Raw genomic sequence first — 25,280 nt, 5'->3', positions numbered from 1 at the left:
ACCATTGTTCTGTACCTCCTGTAGACCCTCAAGCATTAAGTAAGCAATAAGCATCATTTGCATACTTTCTCATTTTTTTTTAATTTTTATTTATTTATTTGACAGAGAGAGATCACAAGTAGGCAGAGGGGCAGGCAGAGAGAGAGAGAGAGAGGGAAGCAGAAAGCCTGATGTGCGGCTCCATCCCAGGACCCCAAGACCATGACCTGAGCCAAAGGCAGAGCCCCAACACACTGAGCCACCCAGGCTCCCCATACTTTCTCATTTTTTTTTTAAGATTTTATTTATTTAACAGACAGAGATCACACGTAGGCACAGAGGCAGGCAGAGAGAGAAGGGGGAAGCAGGCTCCCCGCTGAGCAGAGAGCCCAATGTGGGGCTCAATCCCAGGACCCTGGGATCATGACCTGAGCCGAAGGCAGAGGCTTTAACCCACTGAGCCACCCAGGTGCCCCCATACTTTCTCATTTTTAACAGTTCTTTAAAATACCTGATTTGATTTAAAAGCTGCCTTAGTGTTGGTGATAGTATAATTTAACTTGAAAAATAATTTAGATTGAAAAATGTAAATTCCAAATGTTACTTTAGTGAATTTGAGGACTCTTTGATTTCTAGCTTTTGAAGAGATGAAAATCCATATAAAATAGTACAAAAAATAATTTGGCTTTTAGGCACACTCTTTCAGATATACCTGTTTTAGCTCTGGCACCTGTTAATACAAATTGTATTAACTTCAAAAATGTAGTAACATGATAGGTGCAAGATCCTGGACTGGATGTCGAAAATGCCATTCAGTAATATCAATAGATTTCTAAATAGAAAATGCTGATAAAAAATAACATCTCTGTGTTGTTAATGCTAAATAAGTCGGTATTTAACCATGTATGTTATGTATAATGTAAACATATAGAATATAATCATAGCTATGGAAACATACATATAAGAAGCAATACATATCAATGAAGTACATTATTTGTACTTCATTAACTGAAGGCAATAAAAATTCCTATGGAAGGAAAATTCCCATTGAAACAAAAAGTGCATAAAAAATGAAATCTGAGGGACTGGGGTTAATGAAAAATATACATAGTAGTTTTACGCCCTCTGAAATAAAGTTCTAAGAGTAATACATGATATAACAAGACTACCAGAGTTCACATAAGTAAAATAGGTACTAGGCATTTCACTTTCATTCACAATACCTGCTCATAGAAAAACTGTCATGTCTAGTCTCCCGGAATTCCAATGAAGTCTGTATAAAATGCATTTTCTTTGTTAAATGAAATCTTCTGAATTGCAATGTATAACTGTTAACTCTCACTTTATGCAACAGAGTAAGGAGAAAATTTGAGTAACTTCATTCCTGTAGCATTTGCCTTATCCAACTTAAGTTCATGATAAAAACCAGGGCCAATCGGACAGTGTTGCACATTCAGTTCAGTCCATTCTCACTGAGACATAGTCACACATTCCCAGGAAATAGCTTATTCTAGATTTTTCCATTTCTCTTAGCCACAAAGTTCTAGTAATTGTCAAATCTTACCAATTCTATCTCCTAAATAGTTTGGACTCTGCCTTTCCCTTGAAAATCATCCACACTGCAGTTTCTAAAGTAACTTCTAGGTTCTTTTGTTTCTAGTGTATGCCTCATCAAGTCCAATATATGTACTGTTGTCAAAAGAATAAAACCCAAATCTGTAAAATTTTATGCATGTGTGAAGCACACACATGCATAAATGTGCAGTGCCTGGCATATACAGAAAAATACCATTTCATTTTAAGGTAAAACAATGTTGTTTTCCTCCCCTTTAAAAATTCTCTACTTAGTGCACCTGGGTGGCTCAGTGGATTAAGCCTCTGCCTTTGGCTCAGGTCATGATCTCAGGGTCCTAGGATCAAGTCCCACATGGGGCTCTCTGCTCAGCAAGGAGCCTGCTTCCTCCTCCTCCTCTCTCTATCTACATGTGGTCTCTGTCAAATAAATAAATAAATAATATCTTTTTAAAAATTCTCTTCCTAAACTGGCATTTTTGTCTTTGAAATGAAAATCATTGGTCTTGATGAATTAATTGGATGAACTTGGCACAAAAAACCAGACTCAAAGTGACTTAATAAGAAGAGCATTTTAAATTTCACGTATCAGTTTAGAGACACAGTGGGCTCTGCCTAGGGTTCCAGTTCTGCTTCTCAGGTTTTTTACTCTGCCTTGTATCAGCTACTGATTCTCAATCTGGCTCCTTTCACAGTTGCACGGGACTTCAGGCAGTAACTGTGGAATGTAATTCCCACTATGTATCCAGTTGGAAAAAAAACTGTTTTTCTTTCCCATGGAGCTAGAGTAAGTTCCTCACTGATTTTGACCTGTTTACATCCAAATACACCTGAACCAATTATTAGAGAAGGAATGAATTACTATTATAGGCTTACAGATAGATGGGGAATAACTATCTAGAATATAATGAATATTGAAGAATTAACATATATTCCCTTCATGTAACATATCTAATTCTTGCATATTATAGCCCCAGATCTGCCTACACATACTCTAAATGTTAATCATGACAAAAAACCTCTTGTTTCCTAAATGTGTCATGCTCTTTCTCTCCATTAGCCATATTTTCACCTTTCCAATACCCTTCACCATGTCTCCATTTAACTAATAACATTCTTTAAAGGTTAGCTTAAGCACCAGCTTTTCTTAATAAATGTTCCTTATTCTGTGAATTGCCAGGTTTACACACTTCACAGCACTCACCATAGCATCCCTGGGGATAAAAATATATGTTTATAAAAAAAATTAAAAAAAAAAGAAACAAACAAAATACTGAAGTGCATATAAAATGCAAAGAACTCTAACAAAGTTCTGAATTTTGTATAATATTTAAATGTTTTTCTTTTTAAAAATACAAATGTAAAATTTTCAAAAAAAAATAATAAAAAATAAAAAGTTAAAGGAAACCATTAAAAAAAAAAAAAAAAGTTCCTTATTCCACCAGGCTGAATTAGGAACACTTTCTTATGACCTTGCTTACTTTAAGCACAGTACTTCTCAACCTCCTGAACACTGGATTACTTGGTAGAGCACTGCAAAATACTAATGACCTGAAACCACTCCCAAATATCCAGATTGAATTGGTTTGGGATGAAGGGAACTTTTTAAAATTTCTCACATGATTCCAATGTGAAGTCTGGACTGAGAATCTTCTAGCATATCAGCTGCCACATCTATTACTACATATTTTTCTCTTCTACTAAGTCGTGTGTTTTTGACGATGAGACTGTTTTCCACCTTTGAATGCTAAGCACCTGAAAAGAGTGATACAAAGTCAGTACTCAAAATTAGTTGATGAAAAAGGCTATTTCAGGGGCACAATGCGTTAGGCCTCTGCCTTCGGCTCAGGTCATGATCCCAGGGTCCTAGTATCGAGCCCCACACTGGGCTCTCTGCTTCCCCTTTTCTCTCTGTCTGCTGCTATGCTTACTTCTGATCTCTCTGTGTCAAATAAATAAGATCTTTAAAAACATTAAATAAATAAATAAATAAATAAATAAAATTTTTGAAAAGGCTATTTCAGGGGTGCCTGGGTGGCTCAGTGGGTTAAAGTCTCTGCCTTCAGCTCAGGTCATGATTTTAGGGTCCAGGGATCAAGCCCCACATCGGGCTTTCTGCTCAGCAGGGAGCCTGCTTCCTCCTCTCTCTCTCTGTCTGCCTCTCCGCCTACTTGTGATATATCTGTCAAAGTCAGAGATGTCTGAAAAGACATGGATGAACTTTACGTATTACTGAGTCAAAGAAATTCAATCTTAGAAGATTGTATATGGTATAATTCCCCCTGTATGATATTCTATAGAGAAAAGGCAAAACTATGGAAACTATAAAATCATCAGTGATTTCCAGGGGTTGTGGAGAGGGAGGAATGAACAGGCAGAGCACCGATGAATTTGAGGGCTGTGAAATTGTTCTGTATGATATCAGAATGGTGGATACATGCCGCTGTACATTTGTCAAAACCCACAGAATATGCAACACCAAGAGAGAGCCCTAAGGTAAGCTATGGACTTTGGGTGATGACATGTTAATGTAGGTTCCTTATTGCACCAATCTGATGGAGGATGCTGATAGTGGGAGAGGCTCGTGTACGGAGGTAGGAATTAAGTGGGAACTTTATACTTGCTGCTCAGTTTTCTATGAACCTAAAAAGGAGAGTCTATTAAAAAAAAAGAACAAAACAAAACCATAGTACTGTGTTTTATATAAGAAACCAAGTAAACCTATATATCATTTTTCAAAGGTGATAACCAAGATTGGGCAAATTCTGTTTGATTTGTAATGCTTTCTTTCCCTGTCCCTTCCTTTTCATTTTGGAAACTGCTAATCAACAAGGAAAAAAGGCATAAAGGAAAATAAGTGAGTTTGGAGTTTTCAAAATTAGGTAGTTGGCATTTGGCTGAAATTAGCACAAATTTGAAAGTTGAAAGTTTACAGGCCTCAAAACTAAGACAGGAAATGTATCTGCTTTCTAAATGTGGTTGAAGTCCATTTATCTTTTCATAATGATTTTCCATAACAAGTTTTGAATTTTAAAATTCACCAGTTGATTTATTTTGATTCTTTCCCCTTTTTTCTCTTTTTCCCTTTTCTTTCTTTCTCTCTCTTTCTCTCAGAGTAGAGACAGCTATTTAACATATGGACTCTTCTGTACCAGGGAATATCTAATACTACAACTCAAATCATTAATACCCATTCATAGGCTTCCCAAACAGAGTTCAAAGTCCATGAGTATTATAAATGAAACTTGAACAGATGACTAGGCAAACCCCTTCTACCATGAGAAACAATAATAGCAAGTACTCAATACATTTCAGTTAAATTAATATGTGAATGTCCTAGAGGAATTATGAATGGATATTCCCAAAGGATTTCCATAAATTAACCTGAGAATCTTCACTTAACATATAGAGTTTTTTTAACCCATAGGATGAAAAAATGATGACATTTTATTATTATTAATGGTCAATTTTATGATGGTAAAATTTATATTAATAATACTCAACATGCAATACTCTAAGAACGATTCCATTTGTAATTCTTTTAAAAATCCTGCTGCTGAATGAAATGGAAACTGTTATAACCACAGTTTTCCTGCAGCACTGCAATATGAATGGTCTTTTTCTAAGTGGCATTTCTATCACATGGATTGAATTTTAAACTATTTTTTTCAGTGGCCAATCAGACATTATAAAATAGTTATGCTACTGACTTGGTATATGTTCAGTGTCAAGCCACTTTTTCCACTGACAGCTTGAGAAGATTGTAAAACCATTAAAAAATTTAAACTTGTGGCTCAAAGGGACTTTCTACAATTAGACTGCTTTTAATTTTCTCATTCTATTTGGTGAACACCTGTCTTTCCTTGAATACTGAACCAAAGTAAAACTTACTGGATTCTTCTAGCATTTTATTTTGGAGCTCAGATAAAACAGAAGCTCTTTAACATTTTAAATATTTGTATAAAAAAAGGGAGAACTATTTACAGTTAGACTTTACATATTCATAAAAATATACATGAGACCCTTTTAAAAATATGCATTCAGTTATTAACGGTAAAGAAGTATTATTTAAGGAAGATATGACTTTCCTTAGTCATTGAGAATGTTGGAAGCTCTGGAAGAGTAATTTAAGATGCAGGAACCTGATGCTATTGTCAGTATGCTCACTTTTGAGCACTGCATTGGATAAAAATTCCTCTAAAGACAGACACTGTATTATTTACCTTTGTATACCAACACCTCCTATAGAGTTCAGCAGACAGTAGGCAATTAATAGCTATTGAATTGAAATAACCATCCTTTGAAATAGCCTTTTTTTTTTTTTTAGATTTTATTTATTTATTTTACAGATAGAGATCACAAGTAGGCAGAGAGGCAGGCAGAGACAGAGAGAGAAGGAAGCAGGCTCCCCGCTGAGCAGAAAGTCCAATGTGGGGCTCAATCCCAGGACCTTGGGATCATGACCAGAGCTGAAGGCAAAGGCTTTAACCCACTGAGCCACCAAGGTGCCCCCCCTCCATGTCTTTTCATGGTTGATAGCTCATTTATTTTTAGCACTGAATAAAATAATACTCCATTGTCTGTATGTATCACACTTCAACCATTCATTTTCTGAAGGACATCTTCGTTGCTTCCAAGTTTTGGCAGTTATGAATAAAAATGCTATAAACATGTGTGCAAGATTCTGTGTGGACATAAATTCTCATCTTAGTACAATAAGTGTGATTGCTAGACCATATAGTCAGTCTATGCTTAGTTTTGAAGGAAGTTGCCAAACTGTCTTCCCAAGTGGCTGTATCATTTTGTGATCAATGAGAGTTTCTGTTGCTTCGCATTCTTGCCAGCATTTGGTACTTTGGCCATTCCAGTAAGTGTGCAGTGGGATCTCATTGCTGGTTTTCTAATTCCCTAATGATTTATGATGCAGTGTGTCTTTTCATCTTTTCCTATGCTTATTTGCCATTTTTATATCTTCTTTAGTCAGGTATCTGTTTAGGTCTCTGGCTCATTTTTTAATTAGTCTATTTTCTTATTGGTGAGTTTTTTTTTTTTAATTTTTTATTTTTTATAAACATATATTTTTATCCCCAGGGGTACAGGTCTGTGAATCACCAGGTTTACACACTTCACAGCACTCACCAAAGCACATACCCTCCCCAATGTCCAGTTTTAAGAGTTCTTTGTATATTCTGGACAACAATCCTTGACAAAATTTGTCTTTTACAAATGTTTTCTCCCTGTCTGTGGCTTGTCCTCTCATACTCATAACACTTGTTCACAGAGCAGAAGTTTTCTGTTTTTTTATTTTAGTGAGGTCTAGCTTATCAAACCTTCCTTTCCTAGATTTTGCCTTTAGTGCTGTAGCTAAAAAGCCAACCCCTACCCAAGCTCATCATCCAATTTTGCATTTTAGATTTAGGTCTGTGATCCTCTTTGAGTTAATTTTTGTGAAGTATGTAAGGTCTGTATCTAGATTCATTATCTTTTTGTACGTGGATGTTCAGTTGTATTAAGGTTTTAATGTTTGTGACCTGTGTCTTTTGTGATAAACCCTTTTTAAAGTTTCATTGCATTTATTTTTTAAAATGCATTGCAAAGTTAACATTAGCAACAGCTATCAAGGCCAAGTAATCAAGAATTATAACCACAATGTTCATGAAAAGAATGTCCTTTATAGAGACATGAGACAAATATATAGAACACTTTTATAGGAACTAAAAGAAACATTCTGTATTACATTTTAAAAATTGTATCTTATTGGACAAATAGTGACTAGTAATTTCATTATTAACTTGGGTAGTATCAGTAATTATTAGATAAAATCACACCTACACCTGAACAAATTAAATGTTGTCTGTAACTGGGATGGCATAAAACCCCAAGCCACTGGTTTATAGAAAGGAAAAGCATGGAAAAGAAATATCTAGTATGCCCATTCAGCCTCTAATTGTAATAATTTATATGTCAATCTCTGTATAACCACTTTAGACATTACTGCTAAAAAAAAATCTAAGGTTAGGAGGTTCTCTTAGAAGGTAAACATTTATCCTTTAAATGTGAAAAATGCACATTTAGCATAAAAAGATGTGTGGTTTGAAGGATTAAGAGTCATTGTCTGATACTATGATACATTAAATGTCTTTTCCTCTGTAAGCAAGTAACATGCTTTTCACTCTGGATTCTTGGGACGAAAAGTCAAAAGCTGTGATGAAAGTATGTGTGTGTGTGGTGTGTGGGGGGGCACCCAGATGCATACATGCCTATGTGCATGCACACACTCTTCTTCCATATAAGTGACGAGGAGGTAGAGAATTTTTTTCCAGGATTTGGAGAACTGCGTATTTACGTATCTTCCTAAATCAAGCACAAGGTAGTATTTAAAATATTGAAATATACCCAGAAATGAGAGGAACAAAAAAATCACTGACAAAAAACTTATGTGATATAGAAAAGAGAGTTAAATATGTATGTGGAGAAGTTACTGATTAGAGTTTTGGTGGATGGAGCTCCACGCACATGCATTATTTCAATAACTTTTCCTGTTTGGGGGTATAAATGAACGTATTTTCTTTTTTCTATCCTAGGTATGTTATTAAAATAAGCATATTTCCCCCTTTCTCTTTCACCCCTGATCCATTTTCCAGTCCCCTAGTGATTCCATGTCAGCATGCTCTGTTTTTGACTAGACAAATAGTATACAGATTTATTCTTACAGAAACAATCTCTGGTAAAATCGTAGAGTGTCTGCTTGAATAATACCCAAAAGTTAATGTGTGCTTTCCACTGGCCAGAAATAACTCACAGAAAATGAATCCACAAAGCGGTCAATGGAATATTATAACCCTCTTAGGGGAGCCATTGTACTATTAGAGAAATCTGAGGTGGAGAACCAGCCTTTATTTTACATACACACGCACACACAGTGTATGTATGGTATAAACTTTAGTAAGAATTAGACAATCTGTGAAAAATTTTCACTTGGAAGTCACATAATGTGACTTTTAATAACATTAAAAATGATATTTATTATAATTGTAACAATGAGAATGAACTGGACTGCAGTCATTCTAAAATTAGAAGGGACTGATGTTAATTCTTAAGATATGATACATTGATATGCACTGGGAAGTTGGTAATATAGGATGTGTGTTCCTTAAACTATAACGCAGAAGTTATTTCAGGGGGAAGAAAAGTCTCACACTTTCAATGCATACAGGGATTCTGTATTTCTGAGATTAACTATATGACAAATTTCTTTTACTAAAGCCACTTTGAATTTAGTGGCAGAAGTAGAGCTAAAGGTATGGAGAAATGAAGATGAAAGTAAGTATTTTTAGAAATAAAACTCAAATTTGTCACATGGGAAAAATCGTTAACTTTTCAAGTCAGAATGTTTGACTCCTTTTATATCATGGTTCTGCCAATGTACAGATTCACCAAACAATGAATATTTTAATATTTTAATTAAAGTTTTTTTTTTTTAAGATTTTATTTATTTGTCAGAGAGAGAGCGCGAGCGAAAGTGAGCACAGGCAGACAGAGTGGAAGGCAGAATCAGAGGGAGAAGCAGGCTCCCTGCGGAGCAAGGAGCCTGATGTGGGACTCGATCCCAGGATGCTGGGATCATGACCTGAGCCGAAGGCAGCTGCTTAACCAACTGAGCCACACAGGCGTCCCTTAATATTTTAATTAAATGCTGACATGTTATATTCTAATTTGGGGTTATTTTGGGAGTTCACATACTTTTGAAACCTTCTGTGAACAAACTTGGATCTAATGTGCCTGAAAACAAAGAAAGGTGATTTTGATAAAGGAAATCAGTGCACAATTAAAAATGGAGACACTTTCTCAATTTGTATCAATCTCATTTAAATATGTCCCTTTTAAGGTAAATGTCATAAAGAACATAAAGAACTAGGGATTTGGAAAAAATTTTCCCCTTCCAAAATAATATTCCAGGGGATTTCCAGACCTTTCTTCCCTATTATACTTGACAGCTTTTTATCTTATCACCTCAAGTTCTGATGTTTCCTAGAATGTCTATATACTTACACACAAACACACTAACTATTGTATCTACATTGTGCTTCCTTTTGCCTAGTTACATTTCTCACTTCATTTAATTTCTGGATGGTCACATATTTTTTTTCTCCTAATTCTGGGTAAGGGCAGAATTTACCAAGTCAGGACTGAGAGTGACAAGGGGCAGAATAAAGGTGAGAAGAGCATACCCATGAGAATATGGATCTCATTCCATCATTCTTGCTCCAGAGGTAATGTTCCAAGAGACAAAAAGAAGCGATCAGGTTCGCTGCCATTCAGAGTGCCTCTGAAAACACAAGACCCTCCACAGAAACCTCATCCCAAGTTTCTGCACCCTTTATAATTATTATTTCCATGAGCTTGTGTATCTCTATATTCTTAATGAGTAAGACAATTGCAAAAATGCAGAGAATAGAAGATAAAAATGGGGCCCTTCCCACACAGTCCTTTCTCTCCATTTGTTAATAAGTAGGAAGATTTTTTTTAAAACATCAGTGGGTGTCTGTGTTCTTCAAAAACAAGAGAGAGGGAAAAAACAAAAGACACAGCTGACTTCATTCTGTTCATGGAAGGAGACAGAACTAAAGCATCTGGTGGGAACAGGCAAAGCCAACAGAAGGTAATCCTGCAGCCAAATTTATGCCTCAAAGGAACATAAAAAGGACACTGGACAGATAAGTGTGCTTCTCATAGAGCCTTTATCCCCAATCCACATTTCCACTTCTTCCCCAGCCCCTCTGGACCCCTTACCTTAGATGTAGTGCCACCAGCAGTAGCTCAGAGCTCATGAATGCCAAATACTGCAACCAGGCAGGCTGTTCTTATTCTAGTGTCAGGGCTGGGATGTTATCAGGGTCACTGAATATAAAATTTTGACTGAATATTCCTTTTGTTTAATGTTTTTGCAATGTTACTCTTTATGCACAATACCGAGCTTAAAAAAAGCACTGTGGGTCAGGATAGAAATACAGCCAACACCGACAATATTGTTTTTATTCATTTGCTCAACAGATATTTATTAAAGCACTATAAGGATGTATTGCAATTTGCAAGCAAAGGAGAATAGAAGGTTCCTTAAAGGACCACGGGTTTCTTAAATTGGTGATTATCTGAATATGGGTGGGATTAAATTGTCTATGTCAGAGTTATTCATTTTTCAACTCAGATAAAATGTATGCTTCCCATAAAATGGCAAAGAATGAATTTTAATTCTTTTAATTACCACTACTGACTTACTATGACTTATCCAACTAGATGTACTGGGGTAAGGTTTTCTTACTTTCAAAACAGATAATTTGTATCTTAATTATTAAAACAAATGAAATATTCTGTCTCTACCTAGACATTTACGTATACACACGGAGCACTCTCTACAGATACACATGCTTATACATACAGAAAATAAATATATATCTGCATCTTATAACTGGTACATATCTTGTATCTAATATATGTCTTATATCTCACATCTAGAGATATCTTTTTAGGGATAGGAATGGAGAACCTTTCATTTTTCTTAAGAATTAGGGCACGCGTGCACACACAGACACACACACATGCACACTTCCTTACTAATAAAGGTGCAGGGAGTATGTGTGTTTATGTATACACACCTACACCTCAAAGTAGAATATAAACTTGGAGAGTACGAAAGACTTTTGCCAAAAGAATAATAAATAGAAAATGACAGGATCTGAAAAGGACTTTCTTCCTGTACAATTTTCACAAGATTTATTTTAAATTCATAGATGCCTTCCTAATTTGAAGAAAACCAAGTCTGTATTTGAAAATGACACTATACCAAAAGATTTATATGTGAGTCCAGCTTCAGATACAGGGAAATGTTGAGACATTTTACTGCTATCACACAAATTTAATTTTCACATCAATAAAAAATACCACATGATATTTCAGAATCTCTAAACTACCACAGAAATACAATGCTAATATCTAATGTTATCTACTACTAAGATTTAATTTTTGTTAATGCATATTTTAATGGAAAACACTCATAAAGGTTGAGTTTAAGAGAAAAGGAATGAATTAAGGCAAAAGAATATGATAGAGTTGAACCACAGTACATAGTTGGAAGCAATAACCTGAATTTCTGACCTCTTGTCAAATTCTAATTAATTGTTTTGACATTAAATTTATATATCCAAATATACAATATTTTAATATGACTGAGTTTGGTTTAAAAATGTTTGGCATTTCTCATAACACCTTAAAAATGTAACATTTATATAGGGGCACCTGGGCGGGCTCATTTGAATAAGCATCTGCCTTCGGCTCAGGTCATGATCCTAGGGTCCTGGAATCAAGTCCCACATTGGGCTCTGTATTTACCAGGGAGTCCGCTTCTCCCTCTCTCTCTGCCACTTCCCCCACTAGTGCATGTGTACATGCTCTCTCTCTCTCTCTGAAATAAATAAAATCTTTTAAAAAATTGAAAAATAAAAATGTAACATTTATATCTGTAATATTGCACTTGGTACTATAGAATAGAATTTTCTTGAACTCATTAAGTGAGCATAAAAGGCTTTTATTTTGACTTCTGTCTACAAAATAATCATAAAAATTGGAGATATCTAACAATATGATACCAGCCTATCGTTTACTAAGTAATAATCTGACTATCATCCAATCTTAACTATTTTCATAAAGTAAGGTAAGGCTCTTTTCTTGAAAATGATATTTATTTTGAGAACCAGTTTCTAAACAATTGCATTTTCCCATATAATTTCATTCATTCAGGTACTTCCAGTTTTCTTTTCTATAAGTAGAATATTTACAGTTTTAAACAGTATTTCTAGAAAGACAATTATCTTAAAAAGACTCAATCCACAAGTTTATAAAATGTGCATTATTATACAATAAAACACATTCAGGTTTGTGACACGGAGGCTGACATAGTCAGGATATTCTCAATGTTCATGGTTTACAAATACCATCACCATGATGACAAATCCTCAAATAGTCTTGGAATAATTTACATATCTGGTATTCTAGAACTCTAAATATTCTAAATACATATGTAAATATATATGTGGATTCCCAAATTCTTGCCTCTGTAAGGGAATTTTAATTTCCATACAGCTCTCTGTAGTGAATATGACCCATTTTTTCACACCATATAACATTTCTTTCAATGTAGCAGATGCTAAAGAGGACATATTTAACTGTGTCACACTTCCACACGATACAATACATTGCGAGTGTTAGGGTTACAGCTGGAAATTAAACTAATCTATAGAGACAAAATATTCTAATGGCATGCTTAATTTGGATATTAAAAATACTTTTTTTTAAACATCACTCCTTTTTCTATTTTCATATTTTTGGCAAGAAATAAATACTTAGAAATCTCCCAGAACTGAATTTTTTTTAGAAGATTTTATTTGTTTGACAGAGAGAGAGAGATCACAAGAAGGCAGAGAGGTGGAAGCAGGATCCCTGCTGAGCAGAGAACCTAATGCGGGGCTCAATCCCAGACCCTGAGATCATGATCTGAGCTGAAGGCAGAGGCTTAACCCTCTGAGCCACCCAGGTGCCCCATCAGAACTGAATTTTAAAATTTAAAAAGTCAAGATGTTAAACTCTTACTTTTTAAATTAAAAATACTAAAATTTACATTAAAATGGTATAGATTTTAATGCCTCAAATTTAGAATGCTTCTTGGGTGCCCAATTTATACACAGCCTATATTAAAAACCACGTAATATTTATAGAAAAAAAGAGAAGCTAGAGATATTATATTCAAGAATATTCCTTATTTGTTTTAATACAGAATGCCAAAGTAAAAACTACACATTTTAGAGAGACTGTGACATTTTTCAGCTATACTTATTAGAAAATGGTCATTCTTAGGTGACAGATGAGTCCTATTAACTTTGTAATCCTTTGAAAGAAGACATTTCACTCATTATTATACATGTACACTATTTTGAAATTTATATTTTAAATAGAGAATAAAAACCAACAGGGTATAACTTCTGCAGATAATTACATCTTAATTTATATTAACAGTGTATCTGGAAAAAACTTCTAAGAAGTGTTTTGTTATTGTTGTTGTTGTTATAAAATGACCCATAATATGCAGATGTGGAAAATCCCTATTTTTCCAGTGGCCAGATGTTTTGAACTTGTGTTGACTGAACCATAAAAATGACTGACTCGACCACTCTACCACTAAGGAAATTAAACCTGAAAGATATATTTCCTTGTTTTGTTCCTCATCTTTTTCCCCCTCTGAATTACCTGCTTTTGCCACAAACTTTAGATTCTCTACTTTAAAATTATTTATTAACCTCTCAAGCAAGTGAACAAGATAGTCCTAAGCACTTATGTGGCTGAAAGGCGAGATAAAAAAAGAATGCTGTACCACAGACTTGTTTATTATTATTAATATTTAGCCCTGCATGATTTTAAAGGCTTAGATGTTCTGTAATGGAAGAGCTGTACTAGGAACAAAATAGACTTACAGGCAAGAAAGGCCATGTTTCCTAAAGAGACTACTTCCCACAGCTGTATGATTCACCACTGAAATCCAGATTTAGGGAAAAATACAAAACAAAAAAAACTTTAAAAAAGGAAAAACTGGAAAACATGCTTAAGTGTTGGAGAAGTTAAAGTCTATTAGGAACACCAGATTTAGGTATCCTAGTTACCAGGAACAACAGCCCACCAAAAGTACTTCACAAAATATAATGACATTTCTGAGAATTACCTGGAAAATCGATTCTTAGTATGCTTAATACCTAAGAACATTCCTCTAACAGATTCTGCTAATATGAAACTGGCTTTTGAAATTCTGAGAAAATAACAGAAGGGTTTTCATCTGTGACACTGACTCACACCCTGTCAGCGCCATCTATCAGTTGCAGTTTAAACTGCAATGAAAAAGAGATTCTGAAGGCCTCTTGACTATAAATATCCAAAATAATTTCTTAAATCATGTAATACGCACTTGTGTCTAATATGAAATATTTTATTTTGAAATCACCATTTTATATTTTTTCTATGGCCTCATAATAAATAATGTAGATGGTTTTCATTAGTTGAAAGTACATAGTCACATAATCCATGAAAACGTAGAAATCTGCATGGCTCACAAAAATACAGTTTCCTAGATCATTTACTATTCGAAAACTCAGTTATTTTCATCACAGCCAACATTTTTTCCAGGACAATATAATGTGCTCAAGAGTCTGTCCACGTCTTTCTAACTCTGATGGTACATCATGCAGTGAACATTTTATGTATCATTGGCCTTCTCTAGGGTCCAGAAAAATCCTATCTTCTGTGCTAGTATAGATATGACCTTGACATTTAAAGGCCTAGAAGGTCAGTCTTTATTTTTTCTCTTGTGATACTTGAAAATAAGTGAAATGAAACTCATTACTAAATCATTAAAGCATTATCACAAGATGTTTTCATACAGTCATTTGGTTTTGAGCCTGTGAAATGGGAAGCACACTATGCTACATTTTGCATTGGAGTCCTTCCTATAGTTAAAAGACATTAAAATCTGTCATGGGTATGTGGTATATATAACTTTTTCTTTCCAAAAGTAATAGTCAGTTGGCTCCTTTCTCATTTCCTTCTCTGTCATCTTCTTCCTTTTTCTCCTCCTCTTCTGAGAGAAGCAGAGAAATTATTTGAGCATTTTGAAATAAATGTCCTTCTGGGGCCCAACATGTCTCTTTTTTTTATATTTAATTTTTTATTTTTTATAAACATATATTTTTATTTTTATCCCCAGGGGTACAGGTCTGTGAATTGCCAGGTTTACACACTTCACAGCACTCACCAAAGCACATACCCTCCCCAGTGTCCATAACCCCACCCCCCTTCTCCCAATCCCCCTCCCCCCAGCAACCCTCAGTTTGTTTTGTGAGATTAAGAGTCACTTATGGTTTGTCTCCCTCCCAATCCCATCTTGTTTCATTGATTCTTCTCCTACCCACTTAAGCCCCCATGTTGCATCACCACTTCCTCATATCAGGGAGATCATATGGTAGTTGTCTTTCTCCTCTTGACTTATTTCGCTAAGCATGATACGCTCTAGTTCCATCCACGTTGCCGCAAATGGCAATATTTCATTTCTTCTGATGGCTGCATAGTATTCCATTGTGTGTATATATACCACTTCTTTATCCATTCATCTGTTGATGGACATCTAGGTTCTTTCCATAGTTTGGCTATTGTGGACATTGCTGCTATAAACATTCGGGTGCACGTGCCCCTTTGGATCACTACGTTTGTATCGTTAGGGTAAATACCCAGTAGTGCAATTGCTGGGTCATAGGGCAGTTCTATTTTCAACATTTTGAGGAACCTCCATGCTGTTTTCCAGAGTGGTTGCACCAGCTTGCATTCCCACCAACAGTGTAGGAGGGTTCCCCTTTCTCCGCATCCTTGCCAGCATCTGTCATTTCCTGACTTGTTAATTTTAGCCATTCTGACTGGTGTGAGGTGATATTTCATTGTGGTTTTGATTTGTATTTCCCTGATGCCAAGTGATATGGAGCACTTTTTCATGTGTCTGTTGGCCATCTGGATGTCTTCTTTGCAGAAATGTCTGTTCATGTCCTCTGCCCATTTCTTGATTGGATCATTTGTTCTTTGGGTGTTGAGTTTGCTAAGTTCTTTATAGATTTTGGATACTAGTCCTTTATCTGATATGTTGTTTGCAAATATCTTCTCCCATTCTGTCAGTTGTCTTTTGGTTTTGTTAACTGTTTCCTTTGCTGTGCAAAAGCTTTTGATCTTGATAAAATCCCAATAGTTCATTTTTGCCCTTGCTTCCCTTGCCTTTGGCGATGTTCCTAGGAAGATGTTGCTGCGGCTGAGGTCAAAGAGGTTGCTGCCTGTGTTCTCCTCAAGGATTTTGATGGATTCCTTTCTCACATTGAGGTCCTTCATCCATTTTGAGTCTATTTTTGTGTGTGGTATAAGGAAATGGCTCAACATGTCTCTTTTTTAAGTACACAAGAGGCTATGCAAACTCTAGAACCACTCCAAACTGTGAGGCTGAAGGGTGAGCATGTTTTCAAGATGAAACACAAATGCATCCCCATGGGTAATCAAATCAGCTTTGGCACTTGAATCTAAAGATTGAAAAAGGATAATCTTCTCATAAGCATAAACAACAAGAAGTTGTACACATTAGTAATTTGCCTCAAGGTATTTCTTCCTTCATATATAATCTCAATTATGTCTTACAAATGAAATTAATGAAAAGAATATTTGTTGGAACTTAAAGCTCTATTTGGTTGACTACTTCTTTAAAAACTTTATAAAGAAGTTTAAAGGCCCACAAATAATGCTCCAATTTTTTTTTTTTTTTTTTTTTGCTTTTAGCAGGAAAGAGTATTCAGTTTGTACTTGTATGGACCTCAGCAATATAAAGGTCTTTTCCTTTTTGGGGAAGAAAGCTTTTTATACCCTCGATTGACTTCACAAAAAACAATCTGGGACACAAATGTAGGTAATTTAAACTAGTCGTTTGGGTGAAAATCTCCCTGTCTTCATTTCACTCAAAATATCACCTAAATGTAATCTGAACCATTTAGAGTAGCTCTACTTAAACCGTGTTATGTTTTCAGTAGTAAAGACTGATAACTTGATAGTTCCCAAGGGTTTGTTTCTTACAGTTTAAGTACAGAGTTGACATTACATGCTATTTTTCTGAAAATCCCCAGGGCTATGTTAAAGATGAGATAAGTAAAGATGTACAGAGCTGTTCAAAAATATGTGGGTATCTTCAAACCCAGTACTATCAGTCAACCTTCCTCTAGGTCTATTCATTCTCACATTAATATAATCTTTCCACTTAATTAATCTTTCCAGTTAATATAATCTTTCCACCTCTAATTAAGAGAAGATAATGAAAATTTGACTTCAAATTTCTAAATATTTATATATGTATATATTAATTATACTCTGAATTTGCCATTAAAAAAACACTATGTAAGTATTATTTTTTGGAGGTTCTATGTTCATTTCTTCATTATCTAGCTTAGAATTTGACTTTTATTAACAGCAAGGCTCTTAATTCAGGCCACCATAACTTATCCTCTGGGTAAGGCTCCCCTCCCTAACTATCTCCCTAACCTCAGTCTCACTATTCTTCAATACATCCTTCCCACAGTTATCAGATTGATATTTCTAAGGGGTTTACCTCTCCATCACTGCATAAAAATACACACTGGTCTTCAACAATACTCCCTCATGACAAGACTTCATATCCCTACTTCTCTATCTCAAACCTGAAATTCAACTACACTGAAGAAATGACAGGTATTTTAAAGATCTTGAGGTCACTTGCACTCTCTCTCCTTGCTCTCTTGTTCTCTCCCCCACACACCACTATCCCTCAGACTCATAGGTTTAGACGTCCTCACTCATTTTTTAGTACATACTAAAGTGACACTCTTAAGAGAAATCTTTCCTGACCTCTTGAACCCCTCTATCAGAATGCATACCTAATCCATTTATCTACCCTAGCACTGGACTAGAGACTGCTGATCAATATAAGTTCACTAAGTGAATTGAATGAATGATAAAATTAAAAATAAAATCAACTCAGCAACTTTAGAAACAAGGAAACTGAGAGGTAGTTTAAGAGACCTAAGTCCACTCTTCGAAAACAAAACAAAGCAAAGCAGCATTATAACTCAGAACAATTATCAGTGTTCCTTCCCCTTATCTTGATAGCAGTTCCTAAAAATTTTTACTATCAATAACATTAGTTTATGACTAAAACTTAACTACATAAAATAGCCTGGTAAGAATAAAATGCTCTTTTTTTTTTCTTTTTATCTAAACAAAGTGTGTAATCTAGAACAGTGAAGTTTGAAATTAGTAGCTTCTGCCCCATGCCTGAGGTAAAGAACACAGCTTTGGGGACTACAACTGAGTGACAGCCCTACCTATGAAGTAACCAGGCTGCCCACTTAGCCCTCTTTTCCATGATTTCTAAAATACTTGGTTTTTCCTGATTTTTTTTTTTTTTTTAAGGTTGGAGAAGTACAGCCAGCTGGCTAGAATCTGCTTCCCATGTGTTCTTAATAACTTTTATTTCCCTAAGGACTAGCCTATGCTTCTCAAACCTGGCTACACATGAGAATCACCAGGGTAACTTAAAAAAAAAAAAAAAAAAAACCACCAATGTGTGAACCCATAACCAAAGATTCTGATTAAATTGGTCAGGGGTGGATCTTGGTCAACAGAGGGTTATAAACCTCCCATCTGATTCTAATGTGTAGCTAGATCTGACCATCTCTACTTTTCACTTTTTCAAGTGAAATACCAGAATGGCCTGACCTTTTATTTGATCTGCACATCTTTTCTGCACACAACTTCCAGGGCAGGGGACGCTGCATGCTCAATACAGGGGAAGAACGATGCATTTGAAAATACTATTCTTTCCTTCTGTTTTAGTTTGGGAATGCGGCTAGACAATTATGTTTTGAGGACCAACTGGAAGAGCAGAAATCATTGTATACTTTACCAACAATGCGTGACTCTGTCTTGAAAAGAATATACTGGAATCCTATTCAGCCCTGATTCTGAAAAACCCTCTCTCCACTCCAGGAGGCTGAGGCACGTGGTCCAAGAAAATGAGTAGAGAACAGGTAACCGATTCCCCTAATTTTTCTTTAATTCCCGGTATGTTCTTACTAAATTCCCATTGCTCTAAACTCTCTGATCTGAAATAGGTCCTGCATCCATGCTAAATGTTAAAAAGGTACTGCTTCGTATTAACAAAAGAGAAGGAGCTACACTTCGCCTAACAATAGAAGAGATCATAGCATTTCACTAATAATAACCAGAGACAGAACTTTAGTGCCTTTTGATGACTGCCTAGTTAGTGACGCTTGAGACATGAATTTGGGGGTTAGCGGCGATTAAGGGAAAGGAGATTGCTGCTAACGAGCCAGTGATATTCCGAGAGTGCTGGCCACTGAAACCTATGTATTCCGAGGGCTGGTGGCCAATTTCAGCAACGAGTGAACTGATAGTTAAAAGAGGAGTCTGGTTGCAAATTAAATGTACTAAGGGTTTGGCTTAATGAGCGAGCATAGGCTAGAATGTGCGACTAAGAGAGAAGAGAAAATGACCAGCGTGATCCGGTCGTTGCGGCCGGCCGGAAGGCGGAAGCGGGCTAATCCGTGGGGGGGCAGGTCGCCGCGGGGCGCCTGCCTCGCTTCCGTGACCGCACGCGGCCCGCTTGCCCCGGCCGACGACCACGACTGCACCAGCAGCCCAGAGGCCTACCTGGCGCCCAAGAAGTTCTCACGCTCCTCCCCGCCGCAGCTTCTGCACGCCTTCACCCACACCTCGGCTGCTGTGGAGTGCTCCTACGGCCCCGGGATTGGCACGCTCCCGGGACACCTCAGGGGGCACTTCCGCCTGGCGCGCTGCCTGCTGGGTTGGTGGCGGGGGGAGGAGAATCCCCCCGCCGGAAGTTGGCCTGGGCGGCTCACCGTCGTGGGCAGGGCTTGGCGGCCCCTGGGATGGCCTCAAAGGAAAGCACGGAAGGAATGGCCCCTGGGCCTGGCGGAGGGCAGCCCATGTCCTGTCTACTCCCCTGTCAGCCGCCACCGCCTCAGCCCACAGCACCTCACCAGCGTCCGAACCTGCTGCCGTCCTTGCTGACGACGCCCCCTTTCCATTCAGACAAAGGTGTCCAGACCCCCCAACAAGGGGACCGCAGGGGCTGCTGTCTGTCCACCTCCATCGCCCACAAGAAGTATTACCGTTGCTCGCAGGCCGCCGAACAGGTGAAGTGAGCCGGCCGACACATTAGGTGCTGAAGCCCACTCTTCCTGCGCCAACCACGCTATGTAGAAGCGAGGGCCGGGCTTACCCACCCTTGAGGAGATGGGACAGCCTTCAGGCCCAGACTGTTGGTAAATTGGGGTCCTAGGAACCTCACCAAGCAGAGGCATCTGCGGAGTGCCCACTGCAGCCCCCACCTGAACCCTTGGCACTTGAAGACGTTCAGTAGGATGAGCACAGCCTCCACGGCCTGGAGTTGAAGGAGCAACCTGTGGGCAGATCCTGGTGACTTTCTGGGTCCCGGGAGTCCTTGCTACATTCCGTTCGAATTAGTTGGGGGAGATTCTCCAATATCTATTTGAAACATAGTTTGGGTTCACTAAAATAACACTGTCCTTAATGAGGAAGAATAATAGAGTTCCAAAATACAGATACATATCTATGTCCTTTGATTTTCTTTTGGTTAAAAAGAGGTGTACGCTTGGATGGACAAGTTTCCAAGGAAGGCTTTTCACCCAAGAGACCAGACTCTGGAAAGAACCACAGGTATATGTGATGCAGGAAAAGCGAGAAGAACTTAAAGACCAGGAAGGCATTTTAAAAGTTACTGATACTTCATGTCAGTTATTTCTTTTTATATAGTATAGATCAGAATATTCTTCCCCTGAACAAAAATATATTCTGCGTACTTTTAAAAGGCTTCATGTATACACTGGTTAAGAAGAAAAGAAAGAAATGTTGTCATTTTAAGTAATTATGATAATGATGATTGTTAATGTTTATGTGTCACTGCAATAACAAATATTATATGGAAGATAATGAATCATAAAAATTTCATAAAATATTATCATGCTTGTCATATGGATAAGTTAATGTAGGCTTACTTGATTAAATCACAAGTTTAAAGTCTTATAGATGAAATGTGGTAGATGATTTTAACCACTCGGTTTTGTTATACTTAGAGGAAAACTTGTCTCGATTTCTGGAATTAAAGAAGTAGAAAATTATTCAGACTGTGGCAATGCAAGCCATCTGAGAAAAGAGAGTCAAGGAGTGTGGCTTTCTGAGAAACATTTCATCATAGCTGGTGTTCTTGGGAAGCCTAATAGAGACTGTAACAAAAATTTAACGTGAAAAAAAATTTTCTTGACTTCTGTGGAGGGTTGATCAAAAAAAAAAAAAAAAAAAGATAGGGCACCTGGCTGGCTCAGTAGGTTAAGCCTCTGCCTTCAGCTTAGGTCATGATCTCAGGGTCCTGGAATCGAATCCCGCATCAGGCTCTGCTCAGCAGGGAGCCTGCTTCCTCCTCTCTCTGTCTGCCTCTCTGCCTACTTGTGATTTCTCTGTCAAATAAGTAAATAAAATCTTTTTAAAAAAAGATAGATGAGAAGACTCTTTTAGTAATTAGAATGAAATAAAGATTGGACTTCAGTTATGGTTTCAATATTTGTAGAAGTTGGTAGAGGAGAAAAGGTTATACGCTACTCTAAATTTTAAGACTAGTGGACTAAAAAATTATGGTGCCAGTGGGAACAACAGGAAAATGGAAGTGTCCATTTTTTGATGACAGAAAATAATTCATATATTATTGGAGGTAAAATCAAATTGTGAGGAAAGATATAAGATTGATCTTATTCAAGTGCATTATCTACCTGCTCTGTTCTAGGCTGGCCTTCTGAGTATGTAGCTCAGAATCTCAACATCAAATATATACTTTACCTTGGTCTTGTTCTTTGGGACTGTGTCTTCTCATCCCTTACTCTTATTTCAATAGCTGGTAGTATACTAGGTTATACTCTGATAACCTGTCTTGTTGAAATATCATCATTAGATATCTAACTAATTTCCAGAGACTAGCAGTTTCCAGTAGGGCTAATTCTACCTGGGCTGTAGTCCAGCTGTATATTTTCTTTAGTTCTCCCACATATACAGAATTCCTTGATTTTATTTAATAGAACAGATGAAATTTACTGCTATAAATCTGTACATTAATAGCCAGTATACCGTCATCTTTCCTTTCTCTTACTTTTTAAACTGGGAGTCAGAAAAAGGGAAATCACCAATAACCTCACAATTTTTCTTACTAAACATAAGAAAGTCACTCTCATATTTGACTTGGTCAAATCCATCCCTCATAAGTAACCACTACTGAATTTGCTAAATATATTTTTCTGGCTTCCATGTATTTATACATAGGCACAATATTCACTTTGATACATTTAGTATATTCATTGATTAGTTTCTTAGTTTACAAATTGGAATCACACTGCACACATTGGTTTGGGACTTTTTTACCCACTTAAAAATTATAATGTGTGGATTTAAAGGTCAATACCTCATTCTCTTTGGTAGTTTTACTAAACTTTGAATGGAGGTACCATGATTTTTCCCCCTCGTTTTATTGTTTACTGACACTAAAACTGCAAGTAATGTTTGCAACAAATATTGCTCTGCATCAGAGTGTCAGGGAGTGTATATTTGTATGTATCTGTGCTATCATTAGTATAACTGAAGTATAGACTCTTAGGCGTTGAATTATTGGCGCAAAGAATAGGCTACTTTAAAAATTCAATACATATTCCTGGATTACCCTTCAAAACCCACATCTACTCACACCAAATATTTATTAGTGCCCCTTTACCACACCCTGGCCAGCACTGAACATTACTAACTTTTCAGTGTAATTAAATGGCCTTGTTTAAAAAGTTTAATTATATTAAATTAATGAAGATGAGGGTCTTTTTATTTTTGATGGCTATTTACCTTTATTACATTAGTTTTCAACTTCATTTCCTTTGTCATTTTATTTGCTTAATTGTACTAAATTATTTTGGAAATTGTTTACTAAGTTTTATGTCACAGATTTTTATTAAATATTATATTTAAGAGCTATTCTTTATTAGTAAGTTGCTGACATCTTTGGTATAATTTATTAAGATTAAATTTATTCTTCTGTTTGAATATATTTTGAACTTTATGTCTTAAGTAATTGTTCTTGGAGTGATTAAAAATATATTAAAGCAGCCACAGTTGATTTCTTTTTTGGATTATAATTAAGCAAAGAGTACATAGAGAATTAGATTTCATTTACCCAAATGTGCATATTACAACAAACTCACAACACACACATGCTAGACTTTAAAAACATGTAAAAATATGTCAGCCATGCTGTCTGCTCTTAATCACTGCAGTATGTTAAAGGAAATTTTTAAAGTACTTAGCAGACATAATTGAAGTTTAGATTTAAAAATTGAGATTATACTTGCCAGACATATTGTTTTATACAGTTCTTCACATGTTATATTTTTAAGGCACAGCTGATTTTTAGCATATTTATGGGACATGTATAAACAAGTATATCCACTATGCTCTCTCCCTACAATATATTGTTTCAGGACTTTATATTGATTATAAATATAATAGTTATTATAATGGGAGCTTAGGACTAGGTTTATAGGCAATAATCAGATTGCAGTGAACATGTTGTTAAAAATGAGAACTGAGGAATTAAAAAAAAAAGTAGGAAATGAGAAGTATAGTTGGAGACAGATGCTTAAGGATCAAATCCTGAATTACTAAGTGAATCAAGGTAAATGTGTTTATACAGGGAAAAATTCCTTCATTCATTTTCTCATCTTTCTTTCAGCCCAGTCTCTCTTCATTCCTCTAGGACAATGAAATCAGTAAATAGAGTTGAATAGGTCTCTGTGCATATATGAATAGGACTCTATACCATTCTTTTATTTTTTTCTATGTGTAAATTAGATCAGCTAGATACTTCTTTCACCAGTCATAATTTTTGTTCACAAAGAAGGTATCTCTAAGAGAGTTTCAGAGGAGATAATTCTTGGTGTCAGAAAATTATAGCCAACACAAATGTTCACTGTCTTCTAAGTGAATAGTTTGTATGCAATCAGGTTAAGCATTATGTACATTAGAATCAATATATGTGAATTGATGAATGAATATCCAGTATTTACTGAACACATATAATATGCCAAATACAATGATGAGCCAAACAAGAAAGTTTCTCTCATGAAACTCAAATATATTTTAACAAAAACACATTTCAATTTGTTTTATAACAATATATAAAGAATATAATTGTATGGTATAAATAATGGGCTTTGGGTTCTCAGATAGCTAGATTCTTATCCCAGTGTTGCCACTTACTAGCTCTATAACCTTGCGCAATTTATTTGACCTCTTAATTATGTTGTCAGAGATTATTTCCTTCTGTTATTCCAAAAAGTATAATGGGAAGAACACTGAGTTAGAAGTAGCATTATGGCTTGGTTTCCACTCCTACCTACCCTCTCCAGGCTTCAGTTTCCTTACCTATGAAAAAAAAAAAAAAAAGGAGATTTAATCAGGAAATTTCTTAAGCCTCTTCCATTTTTTAAGACACAAAGAATCTTTGTCTTCACACTCAGTTTCATATCCATAAGGTAAAATTAGCTTTCTTAGTGTTCCCTCATTCCTTTATTTTTAAGTTCTCTTGTAAGGCTGTAGTTGAAAATCAAGGAGCAAAATATGTTGGAAGTTTTAAAGTTTCAAAATCATTTATTTACCAGAAAAAACCTTTGCCATTAGATTTCAAACATGATAGGAGTTGTTTTAGGAAACACAGTCCACACTACAACTTATTTCCCAAGGGCTCTGTAAGAAAGACCTCTCCTAAAACTTACATTTTTGGGAAAGGTGGAGCTGAACTCTCATCTGTAGAAAACATCTGTCAGAATATATGACTCATTGCCAGAAGCCCTCTTTTGGAATCTTTTCTTAATAACAACAATGTATAACAAAAAGATGCTTTGTATTTCAGTAATGCCTTTATTTAGACCACCTTTCCAATCCATTTATAAACATGTCTAAGAAACACAGGCTATGTCTAGACTATC

The 25,280-nt window shown here is 36.1% G+C and overlaps 1 long non-coding RNA gene across 1 annotated transcript in view; it reads left to right on the top strand.

Moving 5' to 3' along the window:
• LOC309845272 overlaps positions 1–25,280 on the top strand; it is a 68,177-nt gene that overhangs the window by 22,067 nt on the left and 20,830 nt on the right. The window contains exon 2 of the long non-coding RNA XR_014301175.1: positions 19,039–19,232. This is a non-coding gene — a long non-coding RNA (uncharacterized lncRNA). The remainder of the gene's footprint in view (positions 1–19,038; positions 19,233–25,280) is intronic.

This window comes from Mustela nivalis (genome assembly GCF_964662115.1).
Source record: "Mustela nivalis genome assembly, chromosome: 12".
NCBI classification, from domain to species: Eukaryota; Metazoa; Chordata; class Mammalia; order Carnivora; family Mustelidae; genus Mustela; species Mustela nivalis.
This window is presented reverse-complemented; position numbering and strand designations above follow the sequence as displayed.